The sequence below is a fragment of the Sus scrofa genome, chromosome 4 (genome assembly GCF_000003025.6).
Source record: "Sus scrofa isolate TJ Tabasco breed Duroc chromosome 4, Sscrofa11.1, whole genome shotgun sequence".
Taxonomy (NCBI): Eukaryota; Metazoa; Chordata; class Mammalia; order Artiodactyla; family Suidae; genus Sus; species Sus scrofa.
Genome location: NC_010446.5, coordinates 74,571,423 through 74,592,826, shown reverse-complemented (window position 1 = coordinate 74,592,826; position 21,404 = coordinate 74,571,423). Strand labels below are relative to the sequence as shown.

The following is a 21,404-nucleotide window of genomic DNA, read 5'->3' as shown; positions in this document are numbered from 1 at the left end:
CCCCTCGCATGCCGCTGCCATCCTCAAATAGCCAAGGGTCTAAGGAAGATGGAAAGGGAGTGAATGGACCCAGACCCATTTCACACTCGAGCAGCAAGCTCAGCAAAGCCGGCCTCCATCAGCCAACACCCACATAACAGGAGATGAGTGAATAATAAATGAAAGCTTATAGTTGTCTGTCACTGAGGCTTTATAATTGTGATTCTTCATTTTGTAGAAAAACCTGATGAACAAAATGTTCAAGAAATATTTGTTGAATAAGGAATCTGGTGCCACAGGGCATAGAAAAAGGTACTGACTCAGTGGAAGGGGAAAGAAAGGACCCCTCCCAGGGGAGCACCTCCCTGAGTTATTTACACAAGTTCATCCATGAATGGGTCCCCTGTGCTTCATCCAGCATCCGGCACCAAGTGGGGGATTAACATGAACTGGATGAACAAAATCCAAAAAGGTAGATTCATATAAAGTGATGTGTGTGAACTAGAAAAGACCCTTTCACCTAAAGGATAAAAGTTCTACCTACGAAACAGAAACACATTCACAGACAGAGAGCAGACTGGTGGTTGCCCAGGGGGAGGTGGGGGGAGAGGGATGGATTGGGCATTTGGGATTAGCAGATGCAAACTAGATCTGCAGAATGGATAACAACAAGGTTCTACTGTACAGCACAGGGAACTATATTATTCAATAGCCTGAGAAAAACCATAATGGAAAAGGATTATTTATTTATTTATTTTTAGGGTTTCAGGTGCAGCACATAGATGTTCCCAGGCTAGGGTTGAATTGGAGCTAGAGCTGCTGGCCTACACCACAGCCACAGCAACGTAGGATCCAAGCCATGTCTGCGACCGACACCACTGCTCATGGCAACACCAGATCCTTAACCTACTGAGCAAGGCCAGGGATTGAACCCGTATCCTCATGGACATGAGTCAGGTTCATTTCCCCTGAGCCACCACAGTAACTCCCAGAAAAGAATATTTTTAAAAGAGTGAGAACATATGTATAACTGAATCACTTTGCTCTATAGCAGAAATTAACACAACACTGTAAATCAACTGTACTCGAATAAAATAAAATTTTAAAGCAATGGATAAAAGTTATTAATACTAAAATTTATGACTTAAAAGCATAGAGTCCCTTAAACTTTACCACAGTTCCGTGGTAAAATCTGAGCTGACCACAGCTGGCCCTTGGTCAGGCCTTCCTTTCTCTCTCAAAGTGGGGCTGTTGTCTCAGTATCCACATCTCTACTTTGCTGCCAGGGCCCAAAGGAGAAGTGAGGAAATGCCACGAGGTAGACCATTCCCTGGGATGGCCAGGATGCAAGGAGGCCAGCGGGCCAGCAAGCCTGCAAGAAAGACCGCTCTCAGAAGATCCTGGCTGGATTTCTGCAGATGCAAGAGATTTAAATAAATATCCCAACATTCACTGGCTTATCAAGACTGAACCTCTGAACCTGTCACACACACAAAAAAAGATCTAAAGCCAGAGCCTAAGACTCAGAGAGCTCATGAATAAAAATTACATTCAACTGAGAATGTCCCCTTGCTCCTGGTCAATTCCCACAGAAGGAGGATTTTTTTTTTTTTTAACAGATCAGTCAAAACTATCAGCATATGTAGGTTATACCTAAAACAAAGTAAGTAGCACATCATGCCCTCTGAAAGACACAGACCTGATGACAAAATGCAGATTTGCCTGGTGTGGAACATCTAGAAGTATCCATGATTTTTTTTTCCTAAAGAATGCATTTCTGTTTGATTTGCATGCATGTTTGATGTACCCCTCTTCCTAGGTTTTCATTTGTCTGTCTGCTGCATAAGCAGATGGCTAATAGTATAAAAACTTGGAACAATTAAAACATCTGAATCCCAGGCCATTTGGCTTATTTTGAATACCAAATGGAGTATTTGAGTGTTTTAAAGAGCATAAATTCTCCCCACCTGAATGAGATGTTTCAATTCTGTACCTGACTGAATGAACCAAATCACCGTCATTGAAGCATTAAGAAATAAGGCATAAAAAGATCTTAAAAAACTCGCTTGTCCCTCAGAATGGAGGATTAAAGTATGTTAGCCAATCCCTTCCACCCTGATTATTTGCATAATATATGGTATAAAGAAATCTTATTTTCTTCCATGGCACTCAAAATACCTTATTTTCTCTGTATTAAAACTAGTTGGTCTACTGGTTCCCAGAATCACTGGACCTATCCAAGTATCACTGGCTTTAACCTCCATTTTTGGTGATATTCTGTTCCTCCTCTCTTCCACCTCTCAAGCAGTCCATTTCTTCCTAGGGGCTTCCCAAATTATTTGAAAAAAATATTGGCAGTTAATTCAGGTTGTTACCGTCCAGTGACTTTGGAGGTAGGGCCAAAGGAACAAGCCCCGCCTTTCTGCAGATGTGGTAAAGCAAAGCCGGAAAGCCATGCTGCCCTCAGCTCCCTCCCGGCTCAGCCCGATGCTTCTCCCATTCCCCGGGGACCTGGTCCCCACAGGATGCCACGTCCCTGCAGCTACACACCCTTCCTTCTGTGCAGCCATGCCTCTCAGCACTTCACCCTGCTTTGCAATCCCTGAGGTTAAAAGCGAATGAGTGAGTGATGATCATTGTACAAGTACAAATGTAATAAAATTCATCGAGCAAGTGAGGTCCATTTCTGTCGTTGCGAATGGCAGATGATCCACTTTTTTCACGGCAAAATTTATATATATGTTGTTTCCATGTCTTGGCTACTGTGAATAATGCTGCAATAAACATGAAAATGAAGATATATGTATGGATGGATGTATATAGTGTGTGTGTGTGTGTGTGTATGTGTGTGTCTTCATTTCCTTTGGGTATATACTCCAAAGTGGAATTGCTGGATTGTATGTTTGATCTATTTCTAATTTTTTGAGAAAACTTACATATTGTTTTCCATAGTGGTTGGACCAATTTACTTGCAATAACAGGAATGGAACTTGAGCATACTAAGCTAAATGAGGTAAGTGAGAAAGAGAAAGCCAAGTACCATATAACAGCGCGTATCTGAAAGCTAAAAAATCAAACGTCTAAAAAAAGGAATGCTAGTTACCAGGGGATGGGAGAATGGGATGGTAAGATTGATGTTGCTTAAGGGGACAAACTTGCAACTAGTGGTACAAAAGCCAAAGAGATCTAATGTACAGTGTAATTAGTACAGGCGATAATATTGTACTATAATCATTAGATCTGCTAAATGACTAAAACTGATTATCCCAACCAATAAAAAAGGACTTCTTTTTAAGTGATAGACGTGCAAAATATTACTATAATGAAAATCATATTACAATATATGTGTCAAATTTACACTTTGTATACCTTAAATTTATACAATGTTTTATGCCAAATGTATTCAATAAAAGATAAAGCGCTTCAAAAAAACAATCAAGGGAGTGAGCCTCCCCCGGAAGGATCTGGAGCCCTCCGGCTCCCCATCCTCTCTGTCAATCCAGAGCCAGACTTCCCAGATTTGCTCCCATTCTCTGCCTCTGCTCTTTCCTATCCCTTTGGCTCCTTAACCCACTGTAATCAGGCTCCAGGTCACAGAAACCACCCTGTCGGCATCGCCCTTGGCCCCCAATTAGTGGATGAAACAGGCATTTCTCAGCCCCTCTCTCCACTCTCTCAAACTGCAGTAGCAAAATGGAGCACTTGGAAGAATTATTCTGGAACAACAGGCATAAGCCAGGGTCATCCTAGGCAAGATGGGACATCTGGTCACCCTACCAATAATATGCTTCTGGGTCCTGGGGTCTGTAGCGAGACTGGTAGGTCACGTGCACATCAAGTCATCGTAGCGAAGTGTAGGATAAGTTCCTTGGTCAAAAATAAAGTCATCTTGGAGACCAAGAGAGAAAATAAAGTCTGCAGCAAATCAGTGCTAGTGGTACCGGCAGAAAGAGGGCATGAGGAGAAGTTCAAATCCAGACTGCCTGTGTATACTCCCCTGGGGATAAATCACCACTCCTCCATGGCAGGCACACTTCTCTGCTGCTAGGTGACTGGCTGGTCCACCCTGGATGTGTCTCTTCACTGGGATTCCCAGGGGTCACTGCTACTGCAGGGCAGCAGCCAGTTGACCCTGGTACGTGTCCTATAAACGGTGGCTGGTCATTCCAAGTTCACGTTTCCGTATCTGATAGACAAGCCGCCATCTTACGCTTTTCTAAACCTTCTTCACTTCTTGAGGATGTATTATTTAAGTTGAATTTCAGATTTCTCCTCCACGATCCAAAAATCTCCTAAAGGATTCTGATTAGAAGTCTATTACATTTATAGATTAATTAGGGATCCAACAAGGGTTAGAGAAAAAGCATGTGAATACAAGCACTTTAAAAAGGACTGTTTTCTAATGTTTCCTGGAAGAAAAAAAAATCAAGTTTTCCCAAACAGCTGTTGAGATTTGTTCATAGGGACAATCCAAGAAGAGTGTGTGGTAAGAGCCCACAATTTCAGAGAAAGTCTAGGTTAGATGTTTGGATGTATCAGTTCCTTCCAAGTCCGGGAACTATAATGAGACATAAGGTCTTGGGAGTTTCATGTGACTTCTATAAGTAATTATTTTGAAATGGTTCCTTTAAAATATTTCTGATATTTTAAATCAGTACCTTTCCTGGTGTGCCAGCTGTATCGATACAGGCTAGAATTCCATTTCTAAAAAAAAAAAAAAAAGAGTTAATATGTAACATTTTCTTGCTTGGCAAAAGAAATAAGATGTAAACAAAATTTATTAACACTTATTTTTTTGAGAGTGGAAGACAACTACATATGTAGCAGATGAAAAACATTTAAAAAATACAGAGGTCTTAAAAAGCATAAATTAGGTATTATAATTACAGATATGAAGCCTCTGCCCTGCTTTCTAATTCCCTGGTGGCAGCCTACTTCATAAATTATTGGATGAGGTTATAAGTTGTGTTAATTGCACCTAGCATAATTAATATTAAGGTGCATTTCTGTGGCATGTCTATATTGGGAATTCTTGGTGCTAAACTAATCTGGGAAAAATGTGTATGAGATTTGCCATAAAATATTTGACTTCATTGGGTGAAAAAAATGTACAAGAATTTACTACATAGGGCTTTGGAAATGATTTTCTTTAACTTCAACTGGAAGGAAACAATAAACTTCAGAATGAAAGTCATGTGAAAGGGGTTTAATATTATTCAGTTACAAAGACATCCAAGTAGAAAAAGAAAAAAAACAACCATAAAATTCCTTAGAACTCACTTAACAGAAGACCAGAGTATATATACTGTTTCCTCTTCTTTAAATGTTTGTTGAGGTCTATAATACTATACAATAAAGGGTATCATCTTTAATTGATGAATTTTAATATGTGCACATACTATGAATGACCCTCTTCCCCCGGATCAATGACAGGATGTCCCAGGTGTGTCTCTCACACACCTTCTAGCCAATATCCTCCCAGGCAAAGGAACCCACTATTTTAACTTCTATCCCTAGAGATTAATCTGCCGGTTCTTGAACTTCAGGTCAATGGGACGTCTTCCGAATGTATCATGCACATTTTTTTTTTTTTGCCTTTTTGCCTTTTTGCCTTTTTGCCTTTTCTAGGGCCATACCTGCAGCATATGGAAGTTCCCAGGATAGGGGTCTAATCAGAGTTGTAGCCACCGGCCTACACCAGAGCCACAGCAATGCCAGATCCGAGCTGTGTCTGCAACCTACACCACAGCTCTAGCACCACCAAATCCTTAACCCAATGAGCAAGGCCAGGGATAGAACCCACAACCTCATGGTTCCTAGTCGGATTCGTTAACCACTGAGCCATGACGGGAACTCCATCATGTACATTCTTGTGAGCAGCTTCTTTCACTCGACACCGTGTATTTAGAGATCCATCCTTGTGCTGTGCTCCATTTACATTTCTATAACTGAATAGAAATAGCAACAACTTGGAGTGGAGGAAAGAATTGAGGGGGAAGTAAAAACTGGTGAGCGAAGCACTGGTCCGCATCTACACTTGAGGTCTAGATCACCCAGTGGGGAGCATGGCATGCTCGCCTTTCTGTCCATCACTCTCCCACCCCCAGAGTGATCAGCTCTGAGGCCCCGGGGATCTCACGCCAGACAGGGCCCACCAGGTTGGCGGAGAAGAGCAAGGAAGAGAGAGAAGGGACTGATCTCGTGGGGTAGGGACAATGAAACAGTTACACAGTAGTTACTGAGTGTGTGTCTTGACTACCATTGTTGAATCAAAGGGAGCAATTCTCCCTTCTGCTAAAATATGGTAACAGGTTAGGGTCTTAAATTACATAAGGAATGACACCAAGTTAAGAATGATAAAGATTTAGGAGTTCCCGTCATGGCTCAGTGGAAATGAATCTGACTAGCATCCATGAGGAGGCAGGTTCGATCCCTGGTCTTGCTCCGCGGGTTAAGGATCCAGCACTGCTGTGAGCTGTGGTGTAGATCGAAGACAGAGCTCAGATCTGGTGTTGCTGTGGCTGTGGCTGTGGCGTAGGCTAGCGGCTACAGCTCCAATTTGACCCCTAGCCTGGGAACCTCCATATGCCGTGGGTGCAGCCCTAAAAAGAAAAAAAAAAAAAAAAAAAAGGATGAGAAAGATGTAATATCTGTAAGAATGTGGAATAATATGGAATAGGATCATACTCTCTCCTCATCAGGAAAGTCGAGAGAAAAACAGGAAATAAGCATTTCTAATAAGCATATGAAAATATTCAACTTAACATCACAACATCACGGTAACAGATATTAGGATAATAGTAACAAGAAATTTTAATGGTCATATTTGCAAAAGTTAAAAAAAGATGCCAATATCAGTGCAGGTCAGAGGGTGGGGGACGAGTGTTCTAAAACACAGCTGGAGGAATGTTAATGAGAACACTGTTTCTTTGTTTTGTTTTGTTTTTTGTCCTTTGTCCTCGGCACATGGAGGTTCCCAGGCCAGGGGTCTAATCAGAGCTGTTGCTACTGGCCTACGCCAGAGCCACAGCAGTGCCAGATCCGAGCCACGTCTATGACCCTACACTACAGTTCATGGCAACGCTGGATCCCTAATCCACTGAGTGAGGCCAGGGATCGAACCCACAACCTTATGGCTCCTAGTCGAATTCGTTTCCACTGTGCCACGACGGGAACTCCAGATCACCGTTTCTAAGGAACAGATTGTAAGTGTGAATCCAGGGCCTTAAACATCTTCAAACTCTAATTCAGTAATTCATGTCTAGAAATTCCTCTTAAGAAAATAAGATGAAAATAGAGTCATGATGCAAAAAGTTGATCACAACATTATTTCTAGTAATAAATACTTTAAAATCTAAATGTCAGGTAATTAGAGAATAGCTTAATGAATATGATATAGCACTATGATGGAATACTATAAAGCCATTTAATAATTATTTTTTAAAAGGACTTCCTTTTGTGGCTCAGCAGATTAAGAGCCCAACATAGTGTCCATGGGGATGCGGGTATGAACCCTGGCCTTGCTCAGTGGGTTAAGGATCCAGCTTTGGCGAAAGCTGCCGCATAGGTTGCAGATATAGCTCGGATGCAGCGTTGCTGTGGTTGTGGTGTAGGCCAGCAGCTGCAGCTTCAATTCGACCCCTAACCCAGCAACCTCCATATGCCACAGGTGCAGCCATGAGAAGAACAAAAATAGATAAATAAAAATTATTCTTAAGAGAATGTTGAATGACATGAGGAAATGCTTATGAATAATGCCAGGAATGAAAAGCAGGATGTACCACCACATGCAGCAGAGAGCATAAGCCATTCTCTGCTCAGCCTGCATACAGCTTTGATAGAGCTAAGCTTCCAGGACTGCTCTGACTTTCTGCAGGATGTGTCGGGCCCCTACGCTGCTGGCGCTGTGCTGATGGAACGTGATGAGCAGGAAAGGGGCAAGCATGCTGGGTGCCCTAGTGAGCAACAGGGTGCCAAAGAACAGGAGCTAAACCTCACAACTATAATGTGGTCGGCAGCATTGTGAAGGTTTTTTCCCTTTATTTATTTATTTTTATTAAAGGATAGTTGACTTACAAGGTTGTGCCCGTCTCTGCTGTACAGCCAAGTGACCCCGTCATACATAGACACTTTTTTTTCATATCATCCCCCATCATGTGTTAGCCCAAGAGGTGGGACACCGTTCCTGGGCTATGCAGCAGGACTTAAAGCATTGTAAGGCTTTTTTGTTGTGTTTTGTTTTGTTATTTCCCCAGTACAATTTTTTTTTCTACTGTACAGCATGGTGACCCATCTAGTATATGGCATTGTAAGGTTTCAATGGGTGTAATTGTCTGAGCAAACCAGATCATCCCCCTTATGACAAAGGACAAGATGTTGCATCTTGCATCCCTGTCACTTGGATCTATAGGCCACACACCCCTCCCTTGGAACAGCTGCTCCCACCCAACAGCAGGTGACTTGAAGCTTGCCTATTGTGAGTGGGTCCAAGGCCAGGAAACCTTTGCTGTAGGTTCAGGTTCTGACTCTCAGCCCGAATGGCCCAGCAGAGCCAGGAGTGCAGGAGGAGCCCTTGGGTGGGAGCCCCCAGTGAGAGCGCTGCAGCCCGGCCTCTAGGGTTCTGGAGTGAGGTCCCACCTCCTGCAGCGAGAGCTGTTTGAATAGCAGGTCCCATGTGGGACTGGGCCCTAGCAGAGACTGAGTCCTTGACAATGGGATCTCAAGTGAAAGAGTGACTAGCCTGTCCATCCTGGGCTGGCATTTGTCACAAGGTAGGACAGGCTGGGTGTGCAAGTCACTTCGCTGGGGAAATGGTACAGTCGGAATCAGGCCAGAAAGGTAAGAAAGTGTGCCACCTCCCTTGGCTCACACCTGTGGCCTCAAGGGCTGTGGATCAGGGAGGAAAAACCTGGGTTGATTCAAAGTGGCTTCGTGTGAGCGGAAATTGACTCAAGCTGCCCTGAGGCCGGTTGTGACCACTGGCAGCATCCATGCAACCCTCACCCCTCTCAGGACAGGTCATCTACTCTCAAGGAGTGACCCTGGGCCCAAATTTTCTCAAAGATAAGGGTATACACTAATCTCTCAAAAATCTATGTTTCACAGGAAAATGACCTCATTCTGTTAACTATAGAACTACGCTGAAATGAACCATGCCTTTACTTGTTATAGACAAATTATTTAGCTAGAAATAGTTAATGTAACTCAAAATTTAGCTAATAAATAATTATAAGGCTTCTCAGGTCAATTTTAAATGAATTGTCAAAATAGTTTACATGCACATGTAGGTACATAAGAAAAATATATATATATATATTTATTCTTGGTAGTTTACTGTATTTCTCAGGATAGTATTTTCTATTCATAATATTATACAATAACCCATAAGCTCTATCTATCACGATCATCTTGTTTTCTGATATCCTTTAGCTGCTAAATAACATTTGCTATATTAGTTTTTGTCATAAATCAGAGATGTCCTGACTTCAGATATTCTGAAGTTTCACTGATGGTTTGTTTGCTTATATTCAGTAACAGAAGGAATAGAATAGATTTGCAAATGCATTCTTCGGTACCAGCGGCTGTTCTAAATGTATCTAATTTGAATTTTTCATTTACACAGCTGGTTTTATTTGCTCTGAGGTATTATTGCAAAAAAGATTGAAGAAGCACATGTGTTACACTAAGCTCAAGCCTCATTTAAACATTTTATCTTCCAAATCCTGAACTACAATTGACCCTTTCGAAGTTCAAATTTATACTTACTCTTAAAATTATTAAAATTCCTTTTTTTTTTTTTTTGGTCTTTTTAGGGCCGCACCTACAGCATATGGAAGTTCCCAGTCTAGGGGTCAAATTGGAGCTATAGCTGCCAGCCTATGCCACAGCCATGGCAATGCCAGATCTGAGCCATATCTGTGACCTACAGTGCAGCTCACCACGTCATATCCTTAACCCACTGAGCGAGGCCAGGGATGGAAACTGTGTCCTCAGGGATACTAGTCCAGTTAGTTACCACTGAGCCACGATGGGAACTCCTAAAATTTCTGTGGTTTTTTTTGTTTGTTTGTTTGTTTTTGTTTGTTTGTTTGTTTGTCTTTTTAGGGCTGCGTCTGCAGCATATGCAGCATATGGAGGTTACCAGGCTAGAGGCCGAATCGGAGCTGTAGCCACCAGCCTACACCACAGCCACAGCAACATGGGATCCAAGCTGGCTCTGGGACCTACACCACAGCTCATAGCAACATCAGATCCTTAACCCACTGAGGCCAGGGATGGAACCTGCATCCTCATGGTTATGAGTCATATTTGTTTCCACTGAGCTACAAAGGTAATTCCTAAAATTCCTCTTTTTAGAAGAAAAAAAAATCACAGAAAAAATATCAGGGGAAAAAATCTACCCCTCAAAGCCTACTAAATAATTATAAATGGAACTAAAATTATTAATATTTCTTAAATAACTCTAGCAGATAGGAGTTGAGTACACAGGTAATGCAATCCTATATTGCTAGTATTCCATTTGTTTATAATATTACTGATATTTGTTCTTCCTTCTTTAGTATTGAGGCTCCTCAGTGCAAAAATCAGGCACAAAAGGCCTCTTGAATTTGTCCCACCTTCTAAACTAGGACCCTTACCTACAAATCTTAACTTTATGTTTCGGTGACGACTTTCTTTATGGTATCTATTATAAAGCTACTAGAGAAAGAAATATAGTGATGGAACCATAAAAAAATACATAAAACACATCATGCAGAGTGTTCTACATTAATCTTAAGACTAAAACGTATGGCAAAGGGGGATTTTTCTGAGGTAATAAATCATCTTCTTTGAATGTCATCTTTTTTTAATCTAGATTCATTTCAGAAAGATGAAATGCAGTGTTTGTAAAAACACTGGGCTTCCATCTCCCTCCCCAAAGGCACAGTTGGCTCCACATAGAAACAGAAAACAGGCCTTCAGTGAAACTTAGATGTAAACACTGTGATCTCATCAACATTAGGTGCTACCCTAATAATCACTCCCTTTATTTAGAGATTCACACCTTTGGAAGATGGACTGGGGAAAGTCGAGGAGGAAGATGGTGGCATCAGGGTAACAGCAGGACCAAGAACCTGAAGACAGAAGAGACAAGAGACATTCAGGGAAGGGCATCACTTCTTTTATTTTTTTTTTCTTTTTAGGGCCACACCCACAGCATGTGGAAGTTCCCAGGCTAGGGGTCTAATTGGAGCTGCAGCTGAGGCCTATGCTACAGCCACAGCAGCGTGGGATCTGAGCCACATCTGCAACCTATGCTGCAGCTCACGGCAATGCCAGATCCTTAATCCACTGAGTGAGGACAGGGATCGAACTTGTATCCTCATGTAAATTACTGGGATTCTTAATTCCTTGAGTCACAAAAGGAACTCCCCCCCTTTTTTTCTTTTAGGACATCCCTTTTTTAAATGGTTTTTATATTTATGAAATTTTATTAAATCACAGAATACATTTCATTATAACTGCTTTTTCTTCTTCTTCTTTTTTTTTTTTTTTTTTTGTTGTTGTTGTTGTTGCTTTTTAGGGCCGCACTCCTGGCATATGGAAGTTCCAAATCCACGGGTCCAATCAGAGCTATAGCTACCAGCCACAGCCACAACCCCAGATCCAAGGGCATCTGGAACCTACACCACAGCTCACAGCAATGCAGGATCCTTAACCCACTGAGTGAGGCCAGGGATCGAACCCACATCCTCATGGATGTTAGTCAGATTCATTCCTGCTGAGCCATGACAGGAACCTCCTATAATTGCTTTTTCTGTGATCTGACTCATACAAATAAAAAGTTCATGCTTTATGTTTGAAGAATTGGACTCATTTAACAGGACTGAAAAATTCTTGTTTCCTCTGAGATGTGTTCATGATGAAAGGTCATTCCTTGATCTCATTTTATATTTTTGTTTGCTATTGTCTTGTCCTGCATATGACTAGCTACATTAAGACAACAAAGATGTCTTTTTGTAAATTATCACAATTTAACAATACCTCATGCATAAGCGTTTCAAGAGACTGAGCGGCAAATTGAATTTGGGGTATTCAATTGTAATGTATTAATTAGTCAAAATATTCTAATATATGTCACCCATCATATTGCTCCTTTCTCTGTGTAGCACAGTTCTCTACTTCCAGTATGGCCTTGATTACTTTGCAGTGTGGTTTTTCAAAAGAATATAACCTTTGTTCTATTACAGAAATAAAACATCAATACACAAAACTTGGGGAACACTGAAAAAAAAAGATAAATTCCAAATTATTTGTAAGCCTAATTATAAGCACTATTTGTTTGGATTGGTTTGGTTTGCTTGGTGTTAATTCTTCTTTCCTTCTTTTAAGTTTTACTGAGGTATATAGTTAATGTACAAGGCTGTGATAATTTCTGCTGTACAAAGTGACCCAGTTGTACATACACATCCATATCCATTCTCTCTCAGAATCTTTTCCCACATAGATGATCACAGAGTACTGGCTAGAGATCCCTGTGCTGTACAGCAGGTTCCCGTTGGCCAAGCATCCTCTACCCCTCAGTGTGCATATACAGGGCACCGCTTCTGTGAGCATGACCCTTGGCCCAGGAGCCCAGACGGTGGGCAAGGCTCTGTCCTTAACTCCACGTCCTGCTCTGATCTGAGCACTTAGGGGACCGTTGTGGGGGCAGCACGGATGGGGTGGGCAAATGGAAAAGTACAGGGACTGGACATGCTTGTCATATGATAGGAACAACCTGCAGGGGACGGATATGCCAGTGAAATGCTAGGGATGGAGGAGAAAGGTTTGTTCACAGGAATCATGTACTTCCCCTCGGATCCCGTTCACTGCAGACAGGGTTAAAATGTCCATCAAGAACTGTGAAGGGGGTGCTGAGTGGAACAGTGTGTCAGAAAGTATTCATCCAGATACAGCAACAGTCATTAACTGAAAGCCTTTTACATTTTCATTCTTTCAAAATGAAACCTTTGAAGTTCTCTTTGTAGTTCAGTAAGTTAAGAACCCAACATAGTGTCCATGAGGATGCAGGTTCAATCCCTGGCCTCACTCAGTGGGTTAAGGATCTGGCATTGCCATGAGCTGTGGTGTAGGTCGCAGATGCACCTTGGATCCTGCGTTGCTGTGGCCGTGGTATAGGCTGGCGGCTGCAACTCTGATTTAACCCCTAGTTTGGGAACTTCCATATGCCTCAGGTGTGGCCCTAAAAAGAAAAAAAGAAAAAAAAGGAAAAAAAAGCTTTTTCATAAGAAAAACACTACTGCCAAAAGTCTTACCATGATTTCCTGGAGCCAGCTTGCACTAGTGCACAAGAAGCATTGTCAAATTTTGAGAAGATTTTCAAACTGGTTGTTCAACCTAGCCAGTATTAAAAATTACATTACTGTGGAAAGGCTCATTGGTGCCGTATATTATTGTGGTTGATGGGGGGGAGGGGAGTGGGATGGATCAGGAACTTGGGGTTAATAGATGCAAACTCTTGCCTTTGGAATGGAAAAGAAATGAGATCCTGCTGTGTAGCACTGGGAATTATGTCTAGTCACTTATGATGGAGCCTGATAATGTGAGAAAAAAGATTGTATATATGCTGTACAGTAGAAAACTGACAGAACACTGTAAACCCGCCATAATGGAAAAAAATAAAAATCATTATATAAAAAAATAAAATAAAATCTGAAAAAATACATTACATATTTTATATAATATTACAGTGTTATAGTCTATAAAAAGGTATAAACACTTAAAACTCAACATTTTCTAGTTATTCAATTACATCTTACTCTGCTCTGTCGTCTTGAGGTTCTTCACTGTTACTTGTATCCAGATGGTAGAAATTCTCTGTGCTGATGTCCACTGGCCTTGTCTCCCCAACACTACAGTCTATCAGGGCACGTTGGTAGCTTGGAACTGGCCGCGGAGAATGTATCTACATCAAGAACATAGTCAAACACCGCAAGTCACTCCAACTCTCCGATCCTCAACTCTGAGAAAGGCTTGTTAAGTGTCCGCATACACAGTCTATCACATCCTCTGTATATTTTGTGATGAGAATTAATTAAGGAGACTGCTCTTATATTTACTATAATACAAACCAGTTATAGGAATTCATCGCAAATCAGAGCTGTTAGAAGTTTCTATAGGACTCCTTTTCAGAAGTAAACTCTTGGGAGGGAGAGCATCATATCAGCACCCATAGCACAAAGCAACTGTTTTAGGAATTGCCTGACCATGTGGTTAGCTGAAAGCATTTCTTTTTTAATGGCCATCCCCACATCGTATGAAGTTCCCAGGCCAGGGATTAAAACTGAGCCGTAGCTGCAACCTACGCCACAGCTGCTATTGGATCCTTTAACCCACTGTGCCAGGCTGGGGATCTGACCTGCTTCTCCACAGCGACCCAAGCCACTGCAGACAGGTTCTTAACCCCCTATGCCATGATGGGAACTCCTCAAAGCATTTTTTAAACCAATATTACCCTGGGGAAAAATTCACTCTATTATCATACATTCAAAAACAAAACAAAACAAAACAAAAACTCAGCATCTTAGCTTGGACACTACTCTGTATCAGAAAATAAAGATTTTATTCCATTTTCCTGGATATTGCAGGCAAGAGATTTCCATTTTCCAGGAACTGGCTTAAAACTTGCTGTACATTCACAGTCTGACTTGACTCTTTTGACTTCCATGTGTTATTTTTACACTTGTGTTTACTGCCTTATCACTTTGGTGATACCTTTTCTTGATTAAAAAAAAAAAAAAAAAAAGTAACAGAGAAAGCTGATTTTAAAACCGAAATGAATTTGTTTCTAACCACAGCAGTTTTGCCAACATATTTATGTGCCAGGGCAAATGAACTCACTGTTGAATTTCTCTAACCAATGGATGTAGCCCAAATTTACATAACAGGAGCCCCAACACTGCCCCCAGGAGAACAAAGCCAAAGCCAAGACCATCAGCACTCCCTGCCCTGGAATCTCAAGTAGTTGCTGGTCAGCTGATTTGGGTTTTACCTCTACAGTAGCTCTTTTTCTTTGTGGCTTTTTTGGTGCTGGGACCTCTTTAACAGACTGGATAACCCAACAGCTACTGGAGAGTTTGATTTGATTTGTCTTTTCCTTCTGCTGGTTGGGAGAGGCCTCTAGGAGCCTTGCATATATAAGAGGTGCATTTTAATTAATAAGCCATAAAATAGGTTTTACTATAATGAAATCAGAAGATCAGAAGGAAAAGCTGTTTACACAAGGCATCTATGGCACGGTATTTTTTCGTTTTTTTATTGAAGTATAGTTGATTTACAATGTGCCAATTTCTGCTGTGTAGCAAAGTGACCCAGTCATACATATACATACATTCCCTTTCTCATGACCACCTACTCAGGATGAATAAAGTGTTTGGCTGAAGAAATCTTAGACGTCCTCCTAGGAGCACTAGCCAGCCTTGGGCACCAATCTATGATTTCTGTTTTGACCCAGGAACTCGCTCAGGAGTGTCACAGCTTTCACATTGTTTTGATAAAAGCCTCCTAGAAGGAGCATCTTAAGTGGGGCGCATATGGCGGCACTTGGCAAAGCCCCCCACAGAGAGCGCTGATGTCAGTAAATCAGGCTCCTTCTCCTGTACAGTCCATTTGATGTTGCTAAGGAAAAAACAGCACTGAAACATTAGTCATCTAGAATACGCTGTTCAACTTGGAAAGCCACAGAGCATATCTCTGAGGAAAATTAATCTGAGGCTAGCTCTGCAAATTAAATAGGAGTTTTCCAAGACTGGAAATTTGATTTAAGGAATCATTTTTGCACAAATAGATTTACATTTGCATTTTCAGGTAAACATATACAGCATATCACCTATTTCATATGGAAACTTCCAGCTAAAAATGGGGGTGAGGTTGGTTGGATAGGAAGAGTTAGGGGTAAATTATAAGAAGATAACTCTTGAAATAAATGATATGATGAAAGTTGTAGTCTGGCATTTTTTTCACTCTGATTTGGACAATAAGGAAAGAAAATTACAAGTACTTTCAGTAATGAACTTGAATTTCATGTAACCAGCCATAGAAATGCAATTGACATATATTTTGACTGACATTAGCAGTCTATTCCTGTTTATTTAACTCTGCATTACCATCATTCTGATATTAAGTTAATAGAGGGGGATAAGACACCATCATCTTGTCAAGCTCCGCAGAGGCATAGATCTGATTTCCCACTGGGAAATTATAAACATATCTTCTTTCCTGTTGGGATAAAATCAGAACTGTATCTCATTTCCTATTGGCCTTTTACTGGCTGCCTCTGTGTCATTGTTAATGTAGAAGCAGCGATGTTGTTTGTGTATTAGAATCATGATTGTGAAAATTATCTGTGCAGGAAAAGAATGCAAAAGGCAGCCTAGAATATGGGAATATGAGATAATCAAATGCATATGTTGGTTTTTTTACTGAAATTTCAAAGTAAACTCTTGAATGTACATAACTAGCATATGTTTTCCTTCAGATGGACGGTTTTTTTTTTCTCATCTGAATATGTTGCTTTTTTCTTTGTTAGAGTCAGTTAAGTATTTGTTAAAAGGCTCATTTTATTGAAACCATGAGGGTTTTTTTATTTTGGTTAAATGCAATGACATGTTTATCAGAAGCAGAAGATGAAAAGTATTTAGAATATCTGGTCTATACAAAGCAAAGCATGAGCATAAAGACCTCTTAGGACGGGAACTCTACCTCTGCAAATTAGAACTTGATGGGAGTGAGAAGTTCCATGGAGCTTTTCATTCCCTCAGTGGATGTTTGGGAGAAACGACAAATTCCTGCAAAAGGAACAGAGTATGGGTGAGTATTGTCACCACTGGACCTGGGCCAAGTCGTGGAATTCCGTTTCTCCCGTGGGAGCCCCTTCACTGAGCGTCCACATGCTCCCCTTCGCTTCATGGGGTGCAAGTCAGATCACCAGCCCTTCAACCTCCTTTTCTCCTTCCTAACAAAAGCCCAGGTCAGGCCCTCTGGTATCTACAATCATAATCAGGAAAAGGATCTCCAGCTCATCCTACAGGCCTCAGTGGAGAAACTGAAAGTAAAGTGGAGAGATTTCATGGACCTTTAATGAACATCATTAAGGCATTACTAAAACCACATTTCAGTGTTTCTCAGAGTGGCATCATTTCTTCCCTTGTTGATCTTTAAGTTTGCAGAAGTTCGTTACTCTCCTTATACTAATTACAAGGATTCGAAATTAGGTATAACAATTGTATTTATTCATCCCCAAAGTGGTTCTCGTAAGCCTGCTGTGTGTTAGGCTCTGTTCTAGACCCCAGGACACAGGGGTGATGAGACAGAGTCACAGAGCTCATAGGGTTTATGTTCTAGGGGAGGATCCCAACAATAAAAAACAAAGGTGTCATGCTATCAGCTCCTCCTTTGCAATAGGTGGAACGGCCCTCCACCCCTGACTCTGCTTTGTCTTCCAAGCCCTTATCACCACGTGGGCTTGGAAGACAAAGCAGAGTCAAGGGTGGAGGGCAGTCGGAGAAGAAGGCCAGGTGGTTGGGGAAGATATCTCTGTGGAGGTGACATCTGAATATGGACTGTATGCTGGCGGTGGTAAGGGAGCATGCCATGTGAAGAAGCTCCTGGGAGGTGGTTCCAAGCCAAGGGAAGAGCAAGTGGGAAAGCCTTGGGAAAAGAAGAACCTAGATGTAAAAGGAACAGTAAAAATGCTGATGGAGCACAGCAGGCTGACCATCAGCACGAGGTCAGAGAGACCAAGGTCAGACCTCAAGGGGCCTCTTGGATGATGCAAATGACTCTGGGTTCTTAGCATGATAGAAAGCCACTGGAACATTTACAGTATAGAAGTGACATAACAGATTTATATTTAAGATAAAATCCCTCTGATTTCTACGGGAAGAATTGATGTGGGGGAAGCGAGTGGCCAAGGGGGAGATAAGGGCAAGAGGAGGGCCAAAGACAAGCAGGCAGGAGATGCTGGTGGAGACTCAGACCAGCCAGGACATGATGGAGGCATAGGTGGTAAGAAGATGCCAGACTCAGACTTATTGCAAAGGAGGATCTGATGGACTGAATGTCAGGGGAGAGATTAATAGCATGGACAAGGATATTTGTTGGATTATAAGTGGAAGAATGGAGTGATTATTTATGGAACAGGGAAGACTAGGGAAGGAGCATGTTTGAGGAGGAGCTTCACATTGGCCTTGATAAGTTTGAGATGGGTAGGAGAGAGTCGACATAGAGTTTTGGGAAGTGCTCAGGGCTGGAATATGAATTTGATAAGCAACAGAATACTGGTGGCATTTAAATACATGGGACAGGGTGAGACTTGAGGAAATGAGCTCAGGTGAAGAAGAAGTATGAAGGCTGAGATGTTCTCTGAGTTAGAAACCGAAGAGAGGAGAAGCCAGCAAAGAAGACTGAGGAGGCACAGAGAAGCGGAAAGAACACTGGGAGGTCCCAATGTCCTGAGGGCCAAAAAAAAAAAAAAAAACGAGTTTTAGGAGGACAAGGCATCCCTACATCATACACTCCTGAGAGGTTAAGCACAATGACCTTGGGGCCTTGGTAATTATGTTCTCAGACTAAGGCATGGGTGGTGCCAGAGGAGAAGGAACTGAAGAGAGAATTGGTGATGAGGAGGTGGAGGGTCTATAGAGACAATGCTTTTCTAGATGGATGGTTCCAAGGCCACAGAGGACTAGGGCTGAGGCTGAAGGCATGAGGATTCTCAGAACATTTTTATTCTTGTGGGAATTTGTATGTTTATTGATAGTCATGATCTAGGACAGAAAGATAAACTGATAAGATAGGAAAGAGAATAATTGTAGTTTGGAGATCTATGGGTAGGTAAGATCCAACATGCATGTCAAGGAGTTGGCCTCAGGAGCAGACAGAGTTCAAGTGTTGTAAGAGATGGATGCACAGAGAATGGGAAGAGATGCCAATAGGCTGGTAGGTTTGATGGAGGATAGTCTACTCTTTTCCTAGTAGTTATTTATATTTTTTTAGTGAAATAATGTAAAGTTATTATCTAAGAATGAGAAGAGAAGAGGGGTAATTGGAGTTTCCAGGAAAGAGAAGACGTGAAATAGCCATTTCATTCAAGCAGAAGAATTAGTTGACTAGGTAGTTAAAGCTGATTTTCTGGGCATTGTGGAAAGCTTACTTGAAAATGTTGGCCATAAATGTCAACTGAGTTCATTCAACTTCTGCATGGGTTTTTGTTCAGCCCGTCCTGCTGCTCATAAGTAGGTAAAGGAGTGGGTGAGAAGTGGGTTCTTCCAAGCGAATGTGATGGAGAGAAGGTCTTGGGCATAGGTTAGAAAACACCTTCTGTAAAGATTCGGACAGTGAATATCTTAGTAATATTTTAGGCTTGTGTTGTGGGCCACAGGGTGTCTCTTAGAACGACTCAGCTCACTCCTATAGTGCAAAAGCAGCTATAGGCAATACCTAAATTCAAGGAGGTGGCTGTGTTCCAATTCAACACTACTTATATAAAACTTGTCCATGGGTTGATCTGGCCTCAGGGTTTTAATTTTCTGCCTATTGTCTATGGAATTGTGAGCATAACTGAGAGATCAATCATAGCGATTGAACCAGGGCTCGAAGCTGGTGATGGATGAGGCGGACACGAGGAGGGGATGGATTGCAAATGGCCTGGAGGACCCATGGGGTCAATGAACTACTGGAATAGGGGTGCTAAAGGAAATGAAGTGGAAAGAGAGAAATTGGTGCTTTGAGTACTTTTTGCTTAGCATCTAATTGTTGGAGGTGCTGCCCTCATTGGATAAGAGCCCTATGAGGATGGGAACCTGGGAGCTCGGAGCTTTGCGGGCATCCTTTAAATGTCCCGAAGCTGAGGCTTGGTGAGGGAAGGGAGGTGGTACCAAGAGCAAGGAAACTTCTCTCAAATTGGGGCACCTCGAGTTTTCCTGTCTCCTCTATAGGGAGCCACAAGCAGCAAGATGGGCTGACCTTCCAGGACTCAGCCCTCTCCCAAACCCTGAAAGTGATGGTGCGGCCAAACAGAAGTCATTTTGCAAGAGTATGCGTGCCCTAAATTTTCTTTTATTCATCTGTCGGTTGTTTCTAGCGTGTCTGGTACCACATCTCTTTCAGATCATCATTTGGTTATTTCTACGGAGGAGTAGGGGAGACAGGGTTATTACCATTCTTGTAAAATAGTTGATAACTTTCACCCAACAACATTCTTGATATATCTTTCTCAAGTAATGCAGTATTCATGTTGTAAGTCTGCTCCTTAGGAAAACTTAATGGTCCTTAAAGATATAAAATATTATTATTGATGGTAAGTTTCCCAAATTAACTCACAGTTTGTTTATTCATTCATCTTATATGTTAACCAGATAAAAATATTTAAGGCATAGTTTCTGCCCTCAAGATATTTAGACTGGAATTGGAGTGGATTATGTAAATAAATAATTGCAAGACACTGAATTAATTGCTACAACAGAGCAAAAAAAAGGTAATCATTTGTTATTCACCACAAGTTTCTTTTTTTACTGCTTTCTCTATACCAGGCAGATAAAAATAAATAAGATATTTTCTTTGCTGTCAAGACACTTAGATGTTAGGTGTGGCTATCTCAGTGAGTAATTGCAAGACACTACACTTACTGCTACAGTAAAAGGTATGAATAAGCCACAGTGATCACACAAAGGAAGGAAAGACCACTTTGCTTGGGAGGTGAAGAAAGCTTTCACAAAAGAGAAAATCCTGACTGGGTCTTGTAAGGTGATTAGGATACTACCAAAAGCAAAGGAACCTTCAAGGGCAATTGGCAAATCGGTAGTGATTGAGTATGGCTGGAGAACTGGGACAGCAAAGGGAAGTAACAGGTCATGAAGCTGGGGAGATAGGAGGGCCAGAGAAGAAGATGCCAGAAGGAGGAATCCAGACCCCACCAGGCAGGCCATGTGAGAGACCCACAGAGTTTCATCAGGAAGGTAAACATGAAATTTGCATCTCAGAAAGATGGTGGAGAAAGGACTAAAGGAAGCTGAGGCTGGAGGCAATGTTTCTAGTTCATTTTTTTTTAACTTCCAAAAGTGTTTTTCGGTTATGACCAAATAAATGGACATCATAACCACTAATGGGCCAGGTTACAAAATGCAAAAATTCGGAGTTGGATGCTTCATCTGGTCCTTCACCATTTGCACCTGTGCTGGTCGAGGTCCCTCCTCTGCAGTCAGTGCTTAGAGCCATCTTAGAGTACAGGCCAGATCACATGGCAAATATTCACATATGGTGCCTTCTCTGACACCAAACTGGGAATTCCTTGAGGACAAGGAACAAGACATAGTCACCTTAGTGTACATCTGCCTAAGGTCCCATTGTACAAGCTTGACAATGATGCTGAACTGAACCAAACA

At 41.7% G+C, this 21,404-nt stretch overlaps 1 long non-coding RNA gene across 3 annotated transcripts in view; it reads right to left on the bottom strand.

The window, feature by feature from the left end:
* Nucleotides 1–21,404, bottom strand: part of LOC102166303 — a 73,196-nt gene that overhangs the window by 6,831 nt on the left and 44,961 nt on the right. For 2 of the 3 annotated variants that reach the window (XR_298335.3, XR_002343314.1), the window contains exons 1-4: nt 16,723–17,529; nt 13,782–13,927; nt 11,024–11,093; nt 4,638–4,683 (exon numbers count right to left, since the gene is read on the bottom strand). This is a non-coding gene — a long non-coding RNA (uncharacterized LOC102166303). Of the gene's footprint in view, nt 1–4,637; nt 4,684–11,023; nt 11,094–13,781; nt 13,928–16,722; nt 17,530–21,404 lie in introns of those variants that run through there. The other variant, XR_002343315.1, reaches the window with a different exon arrangement.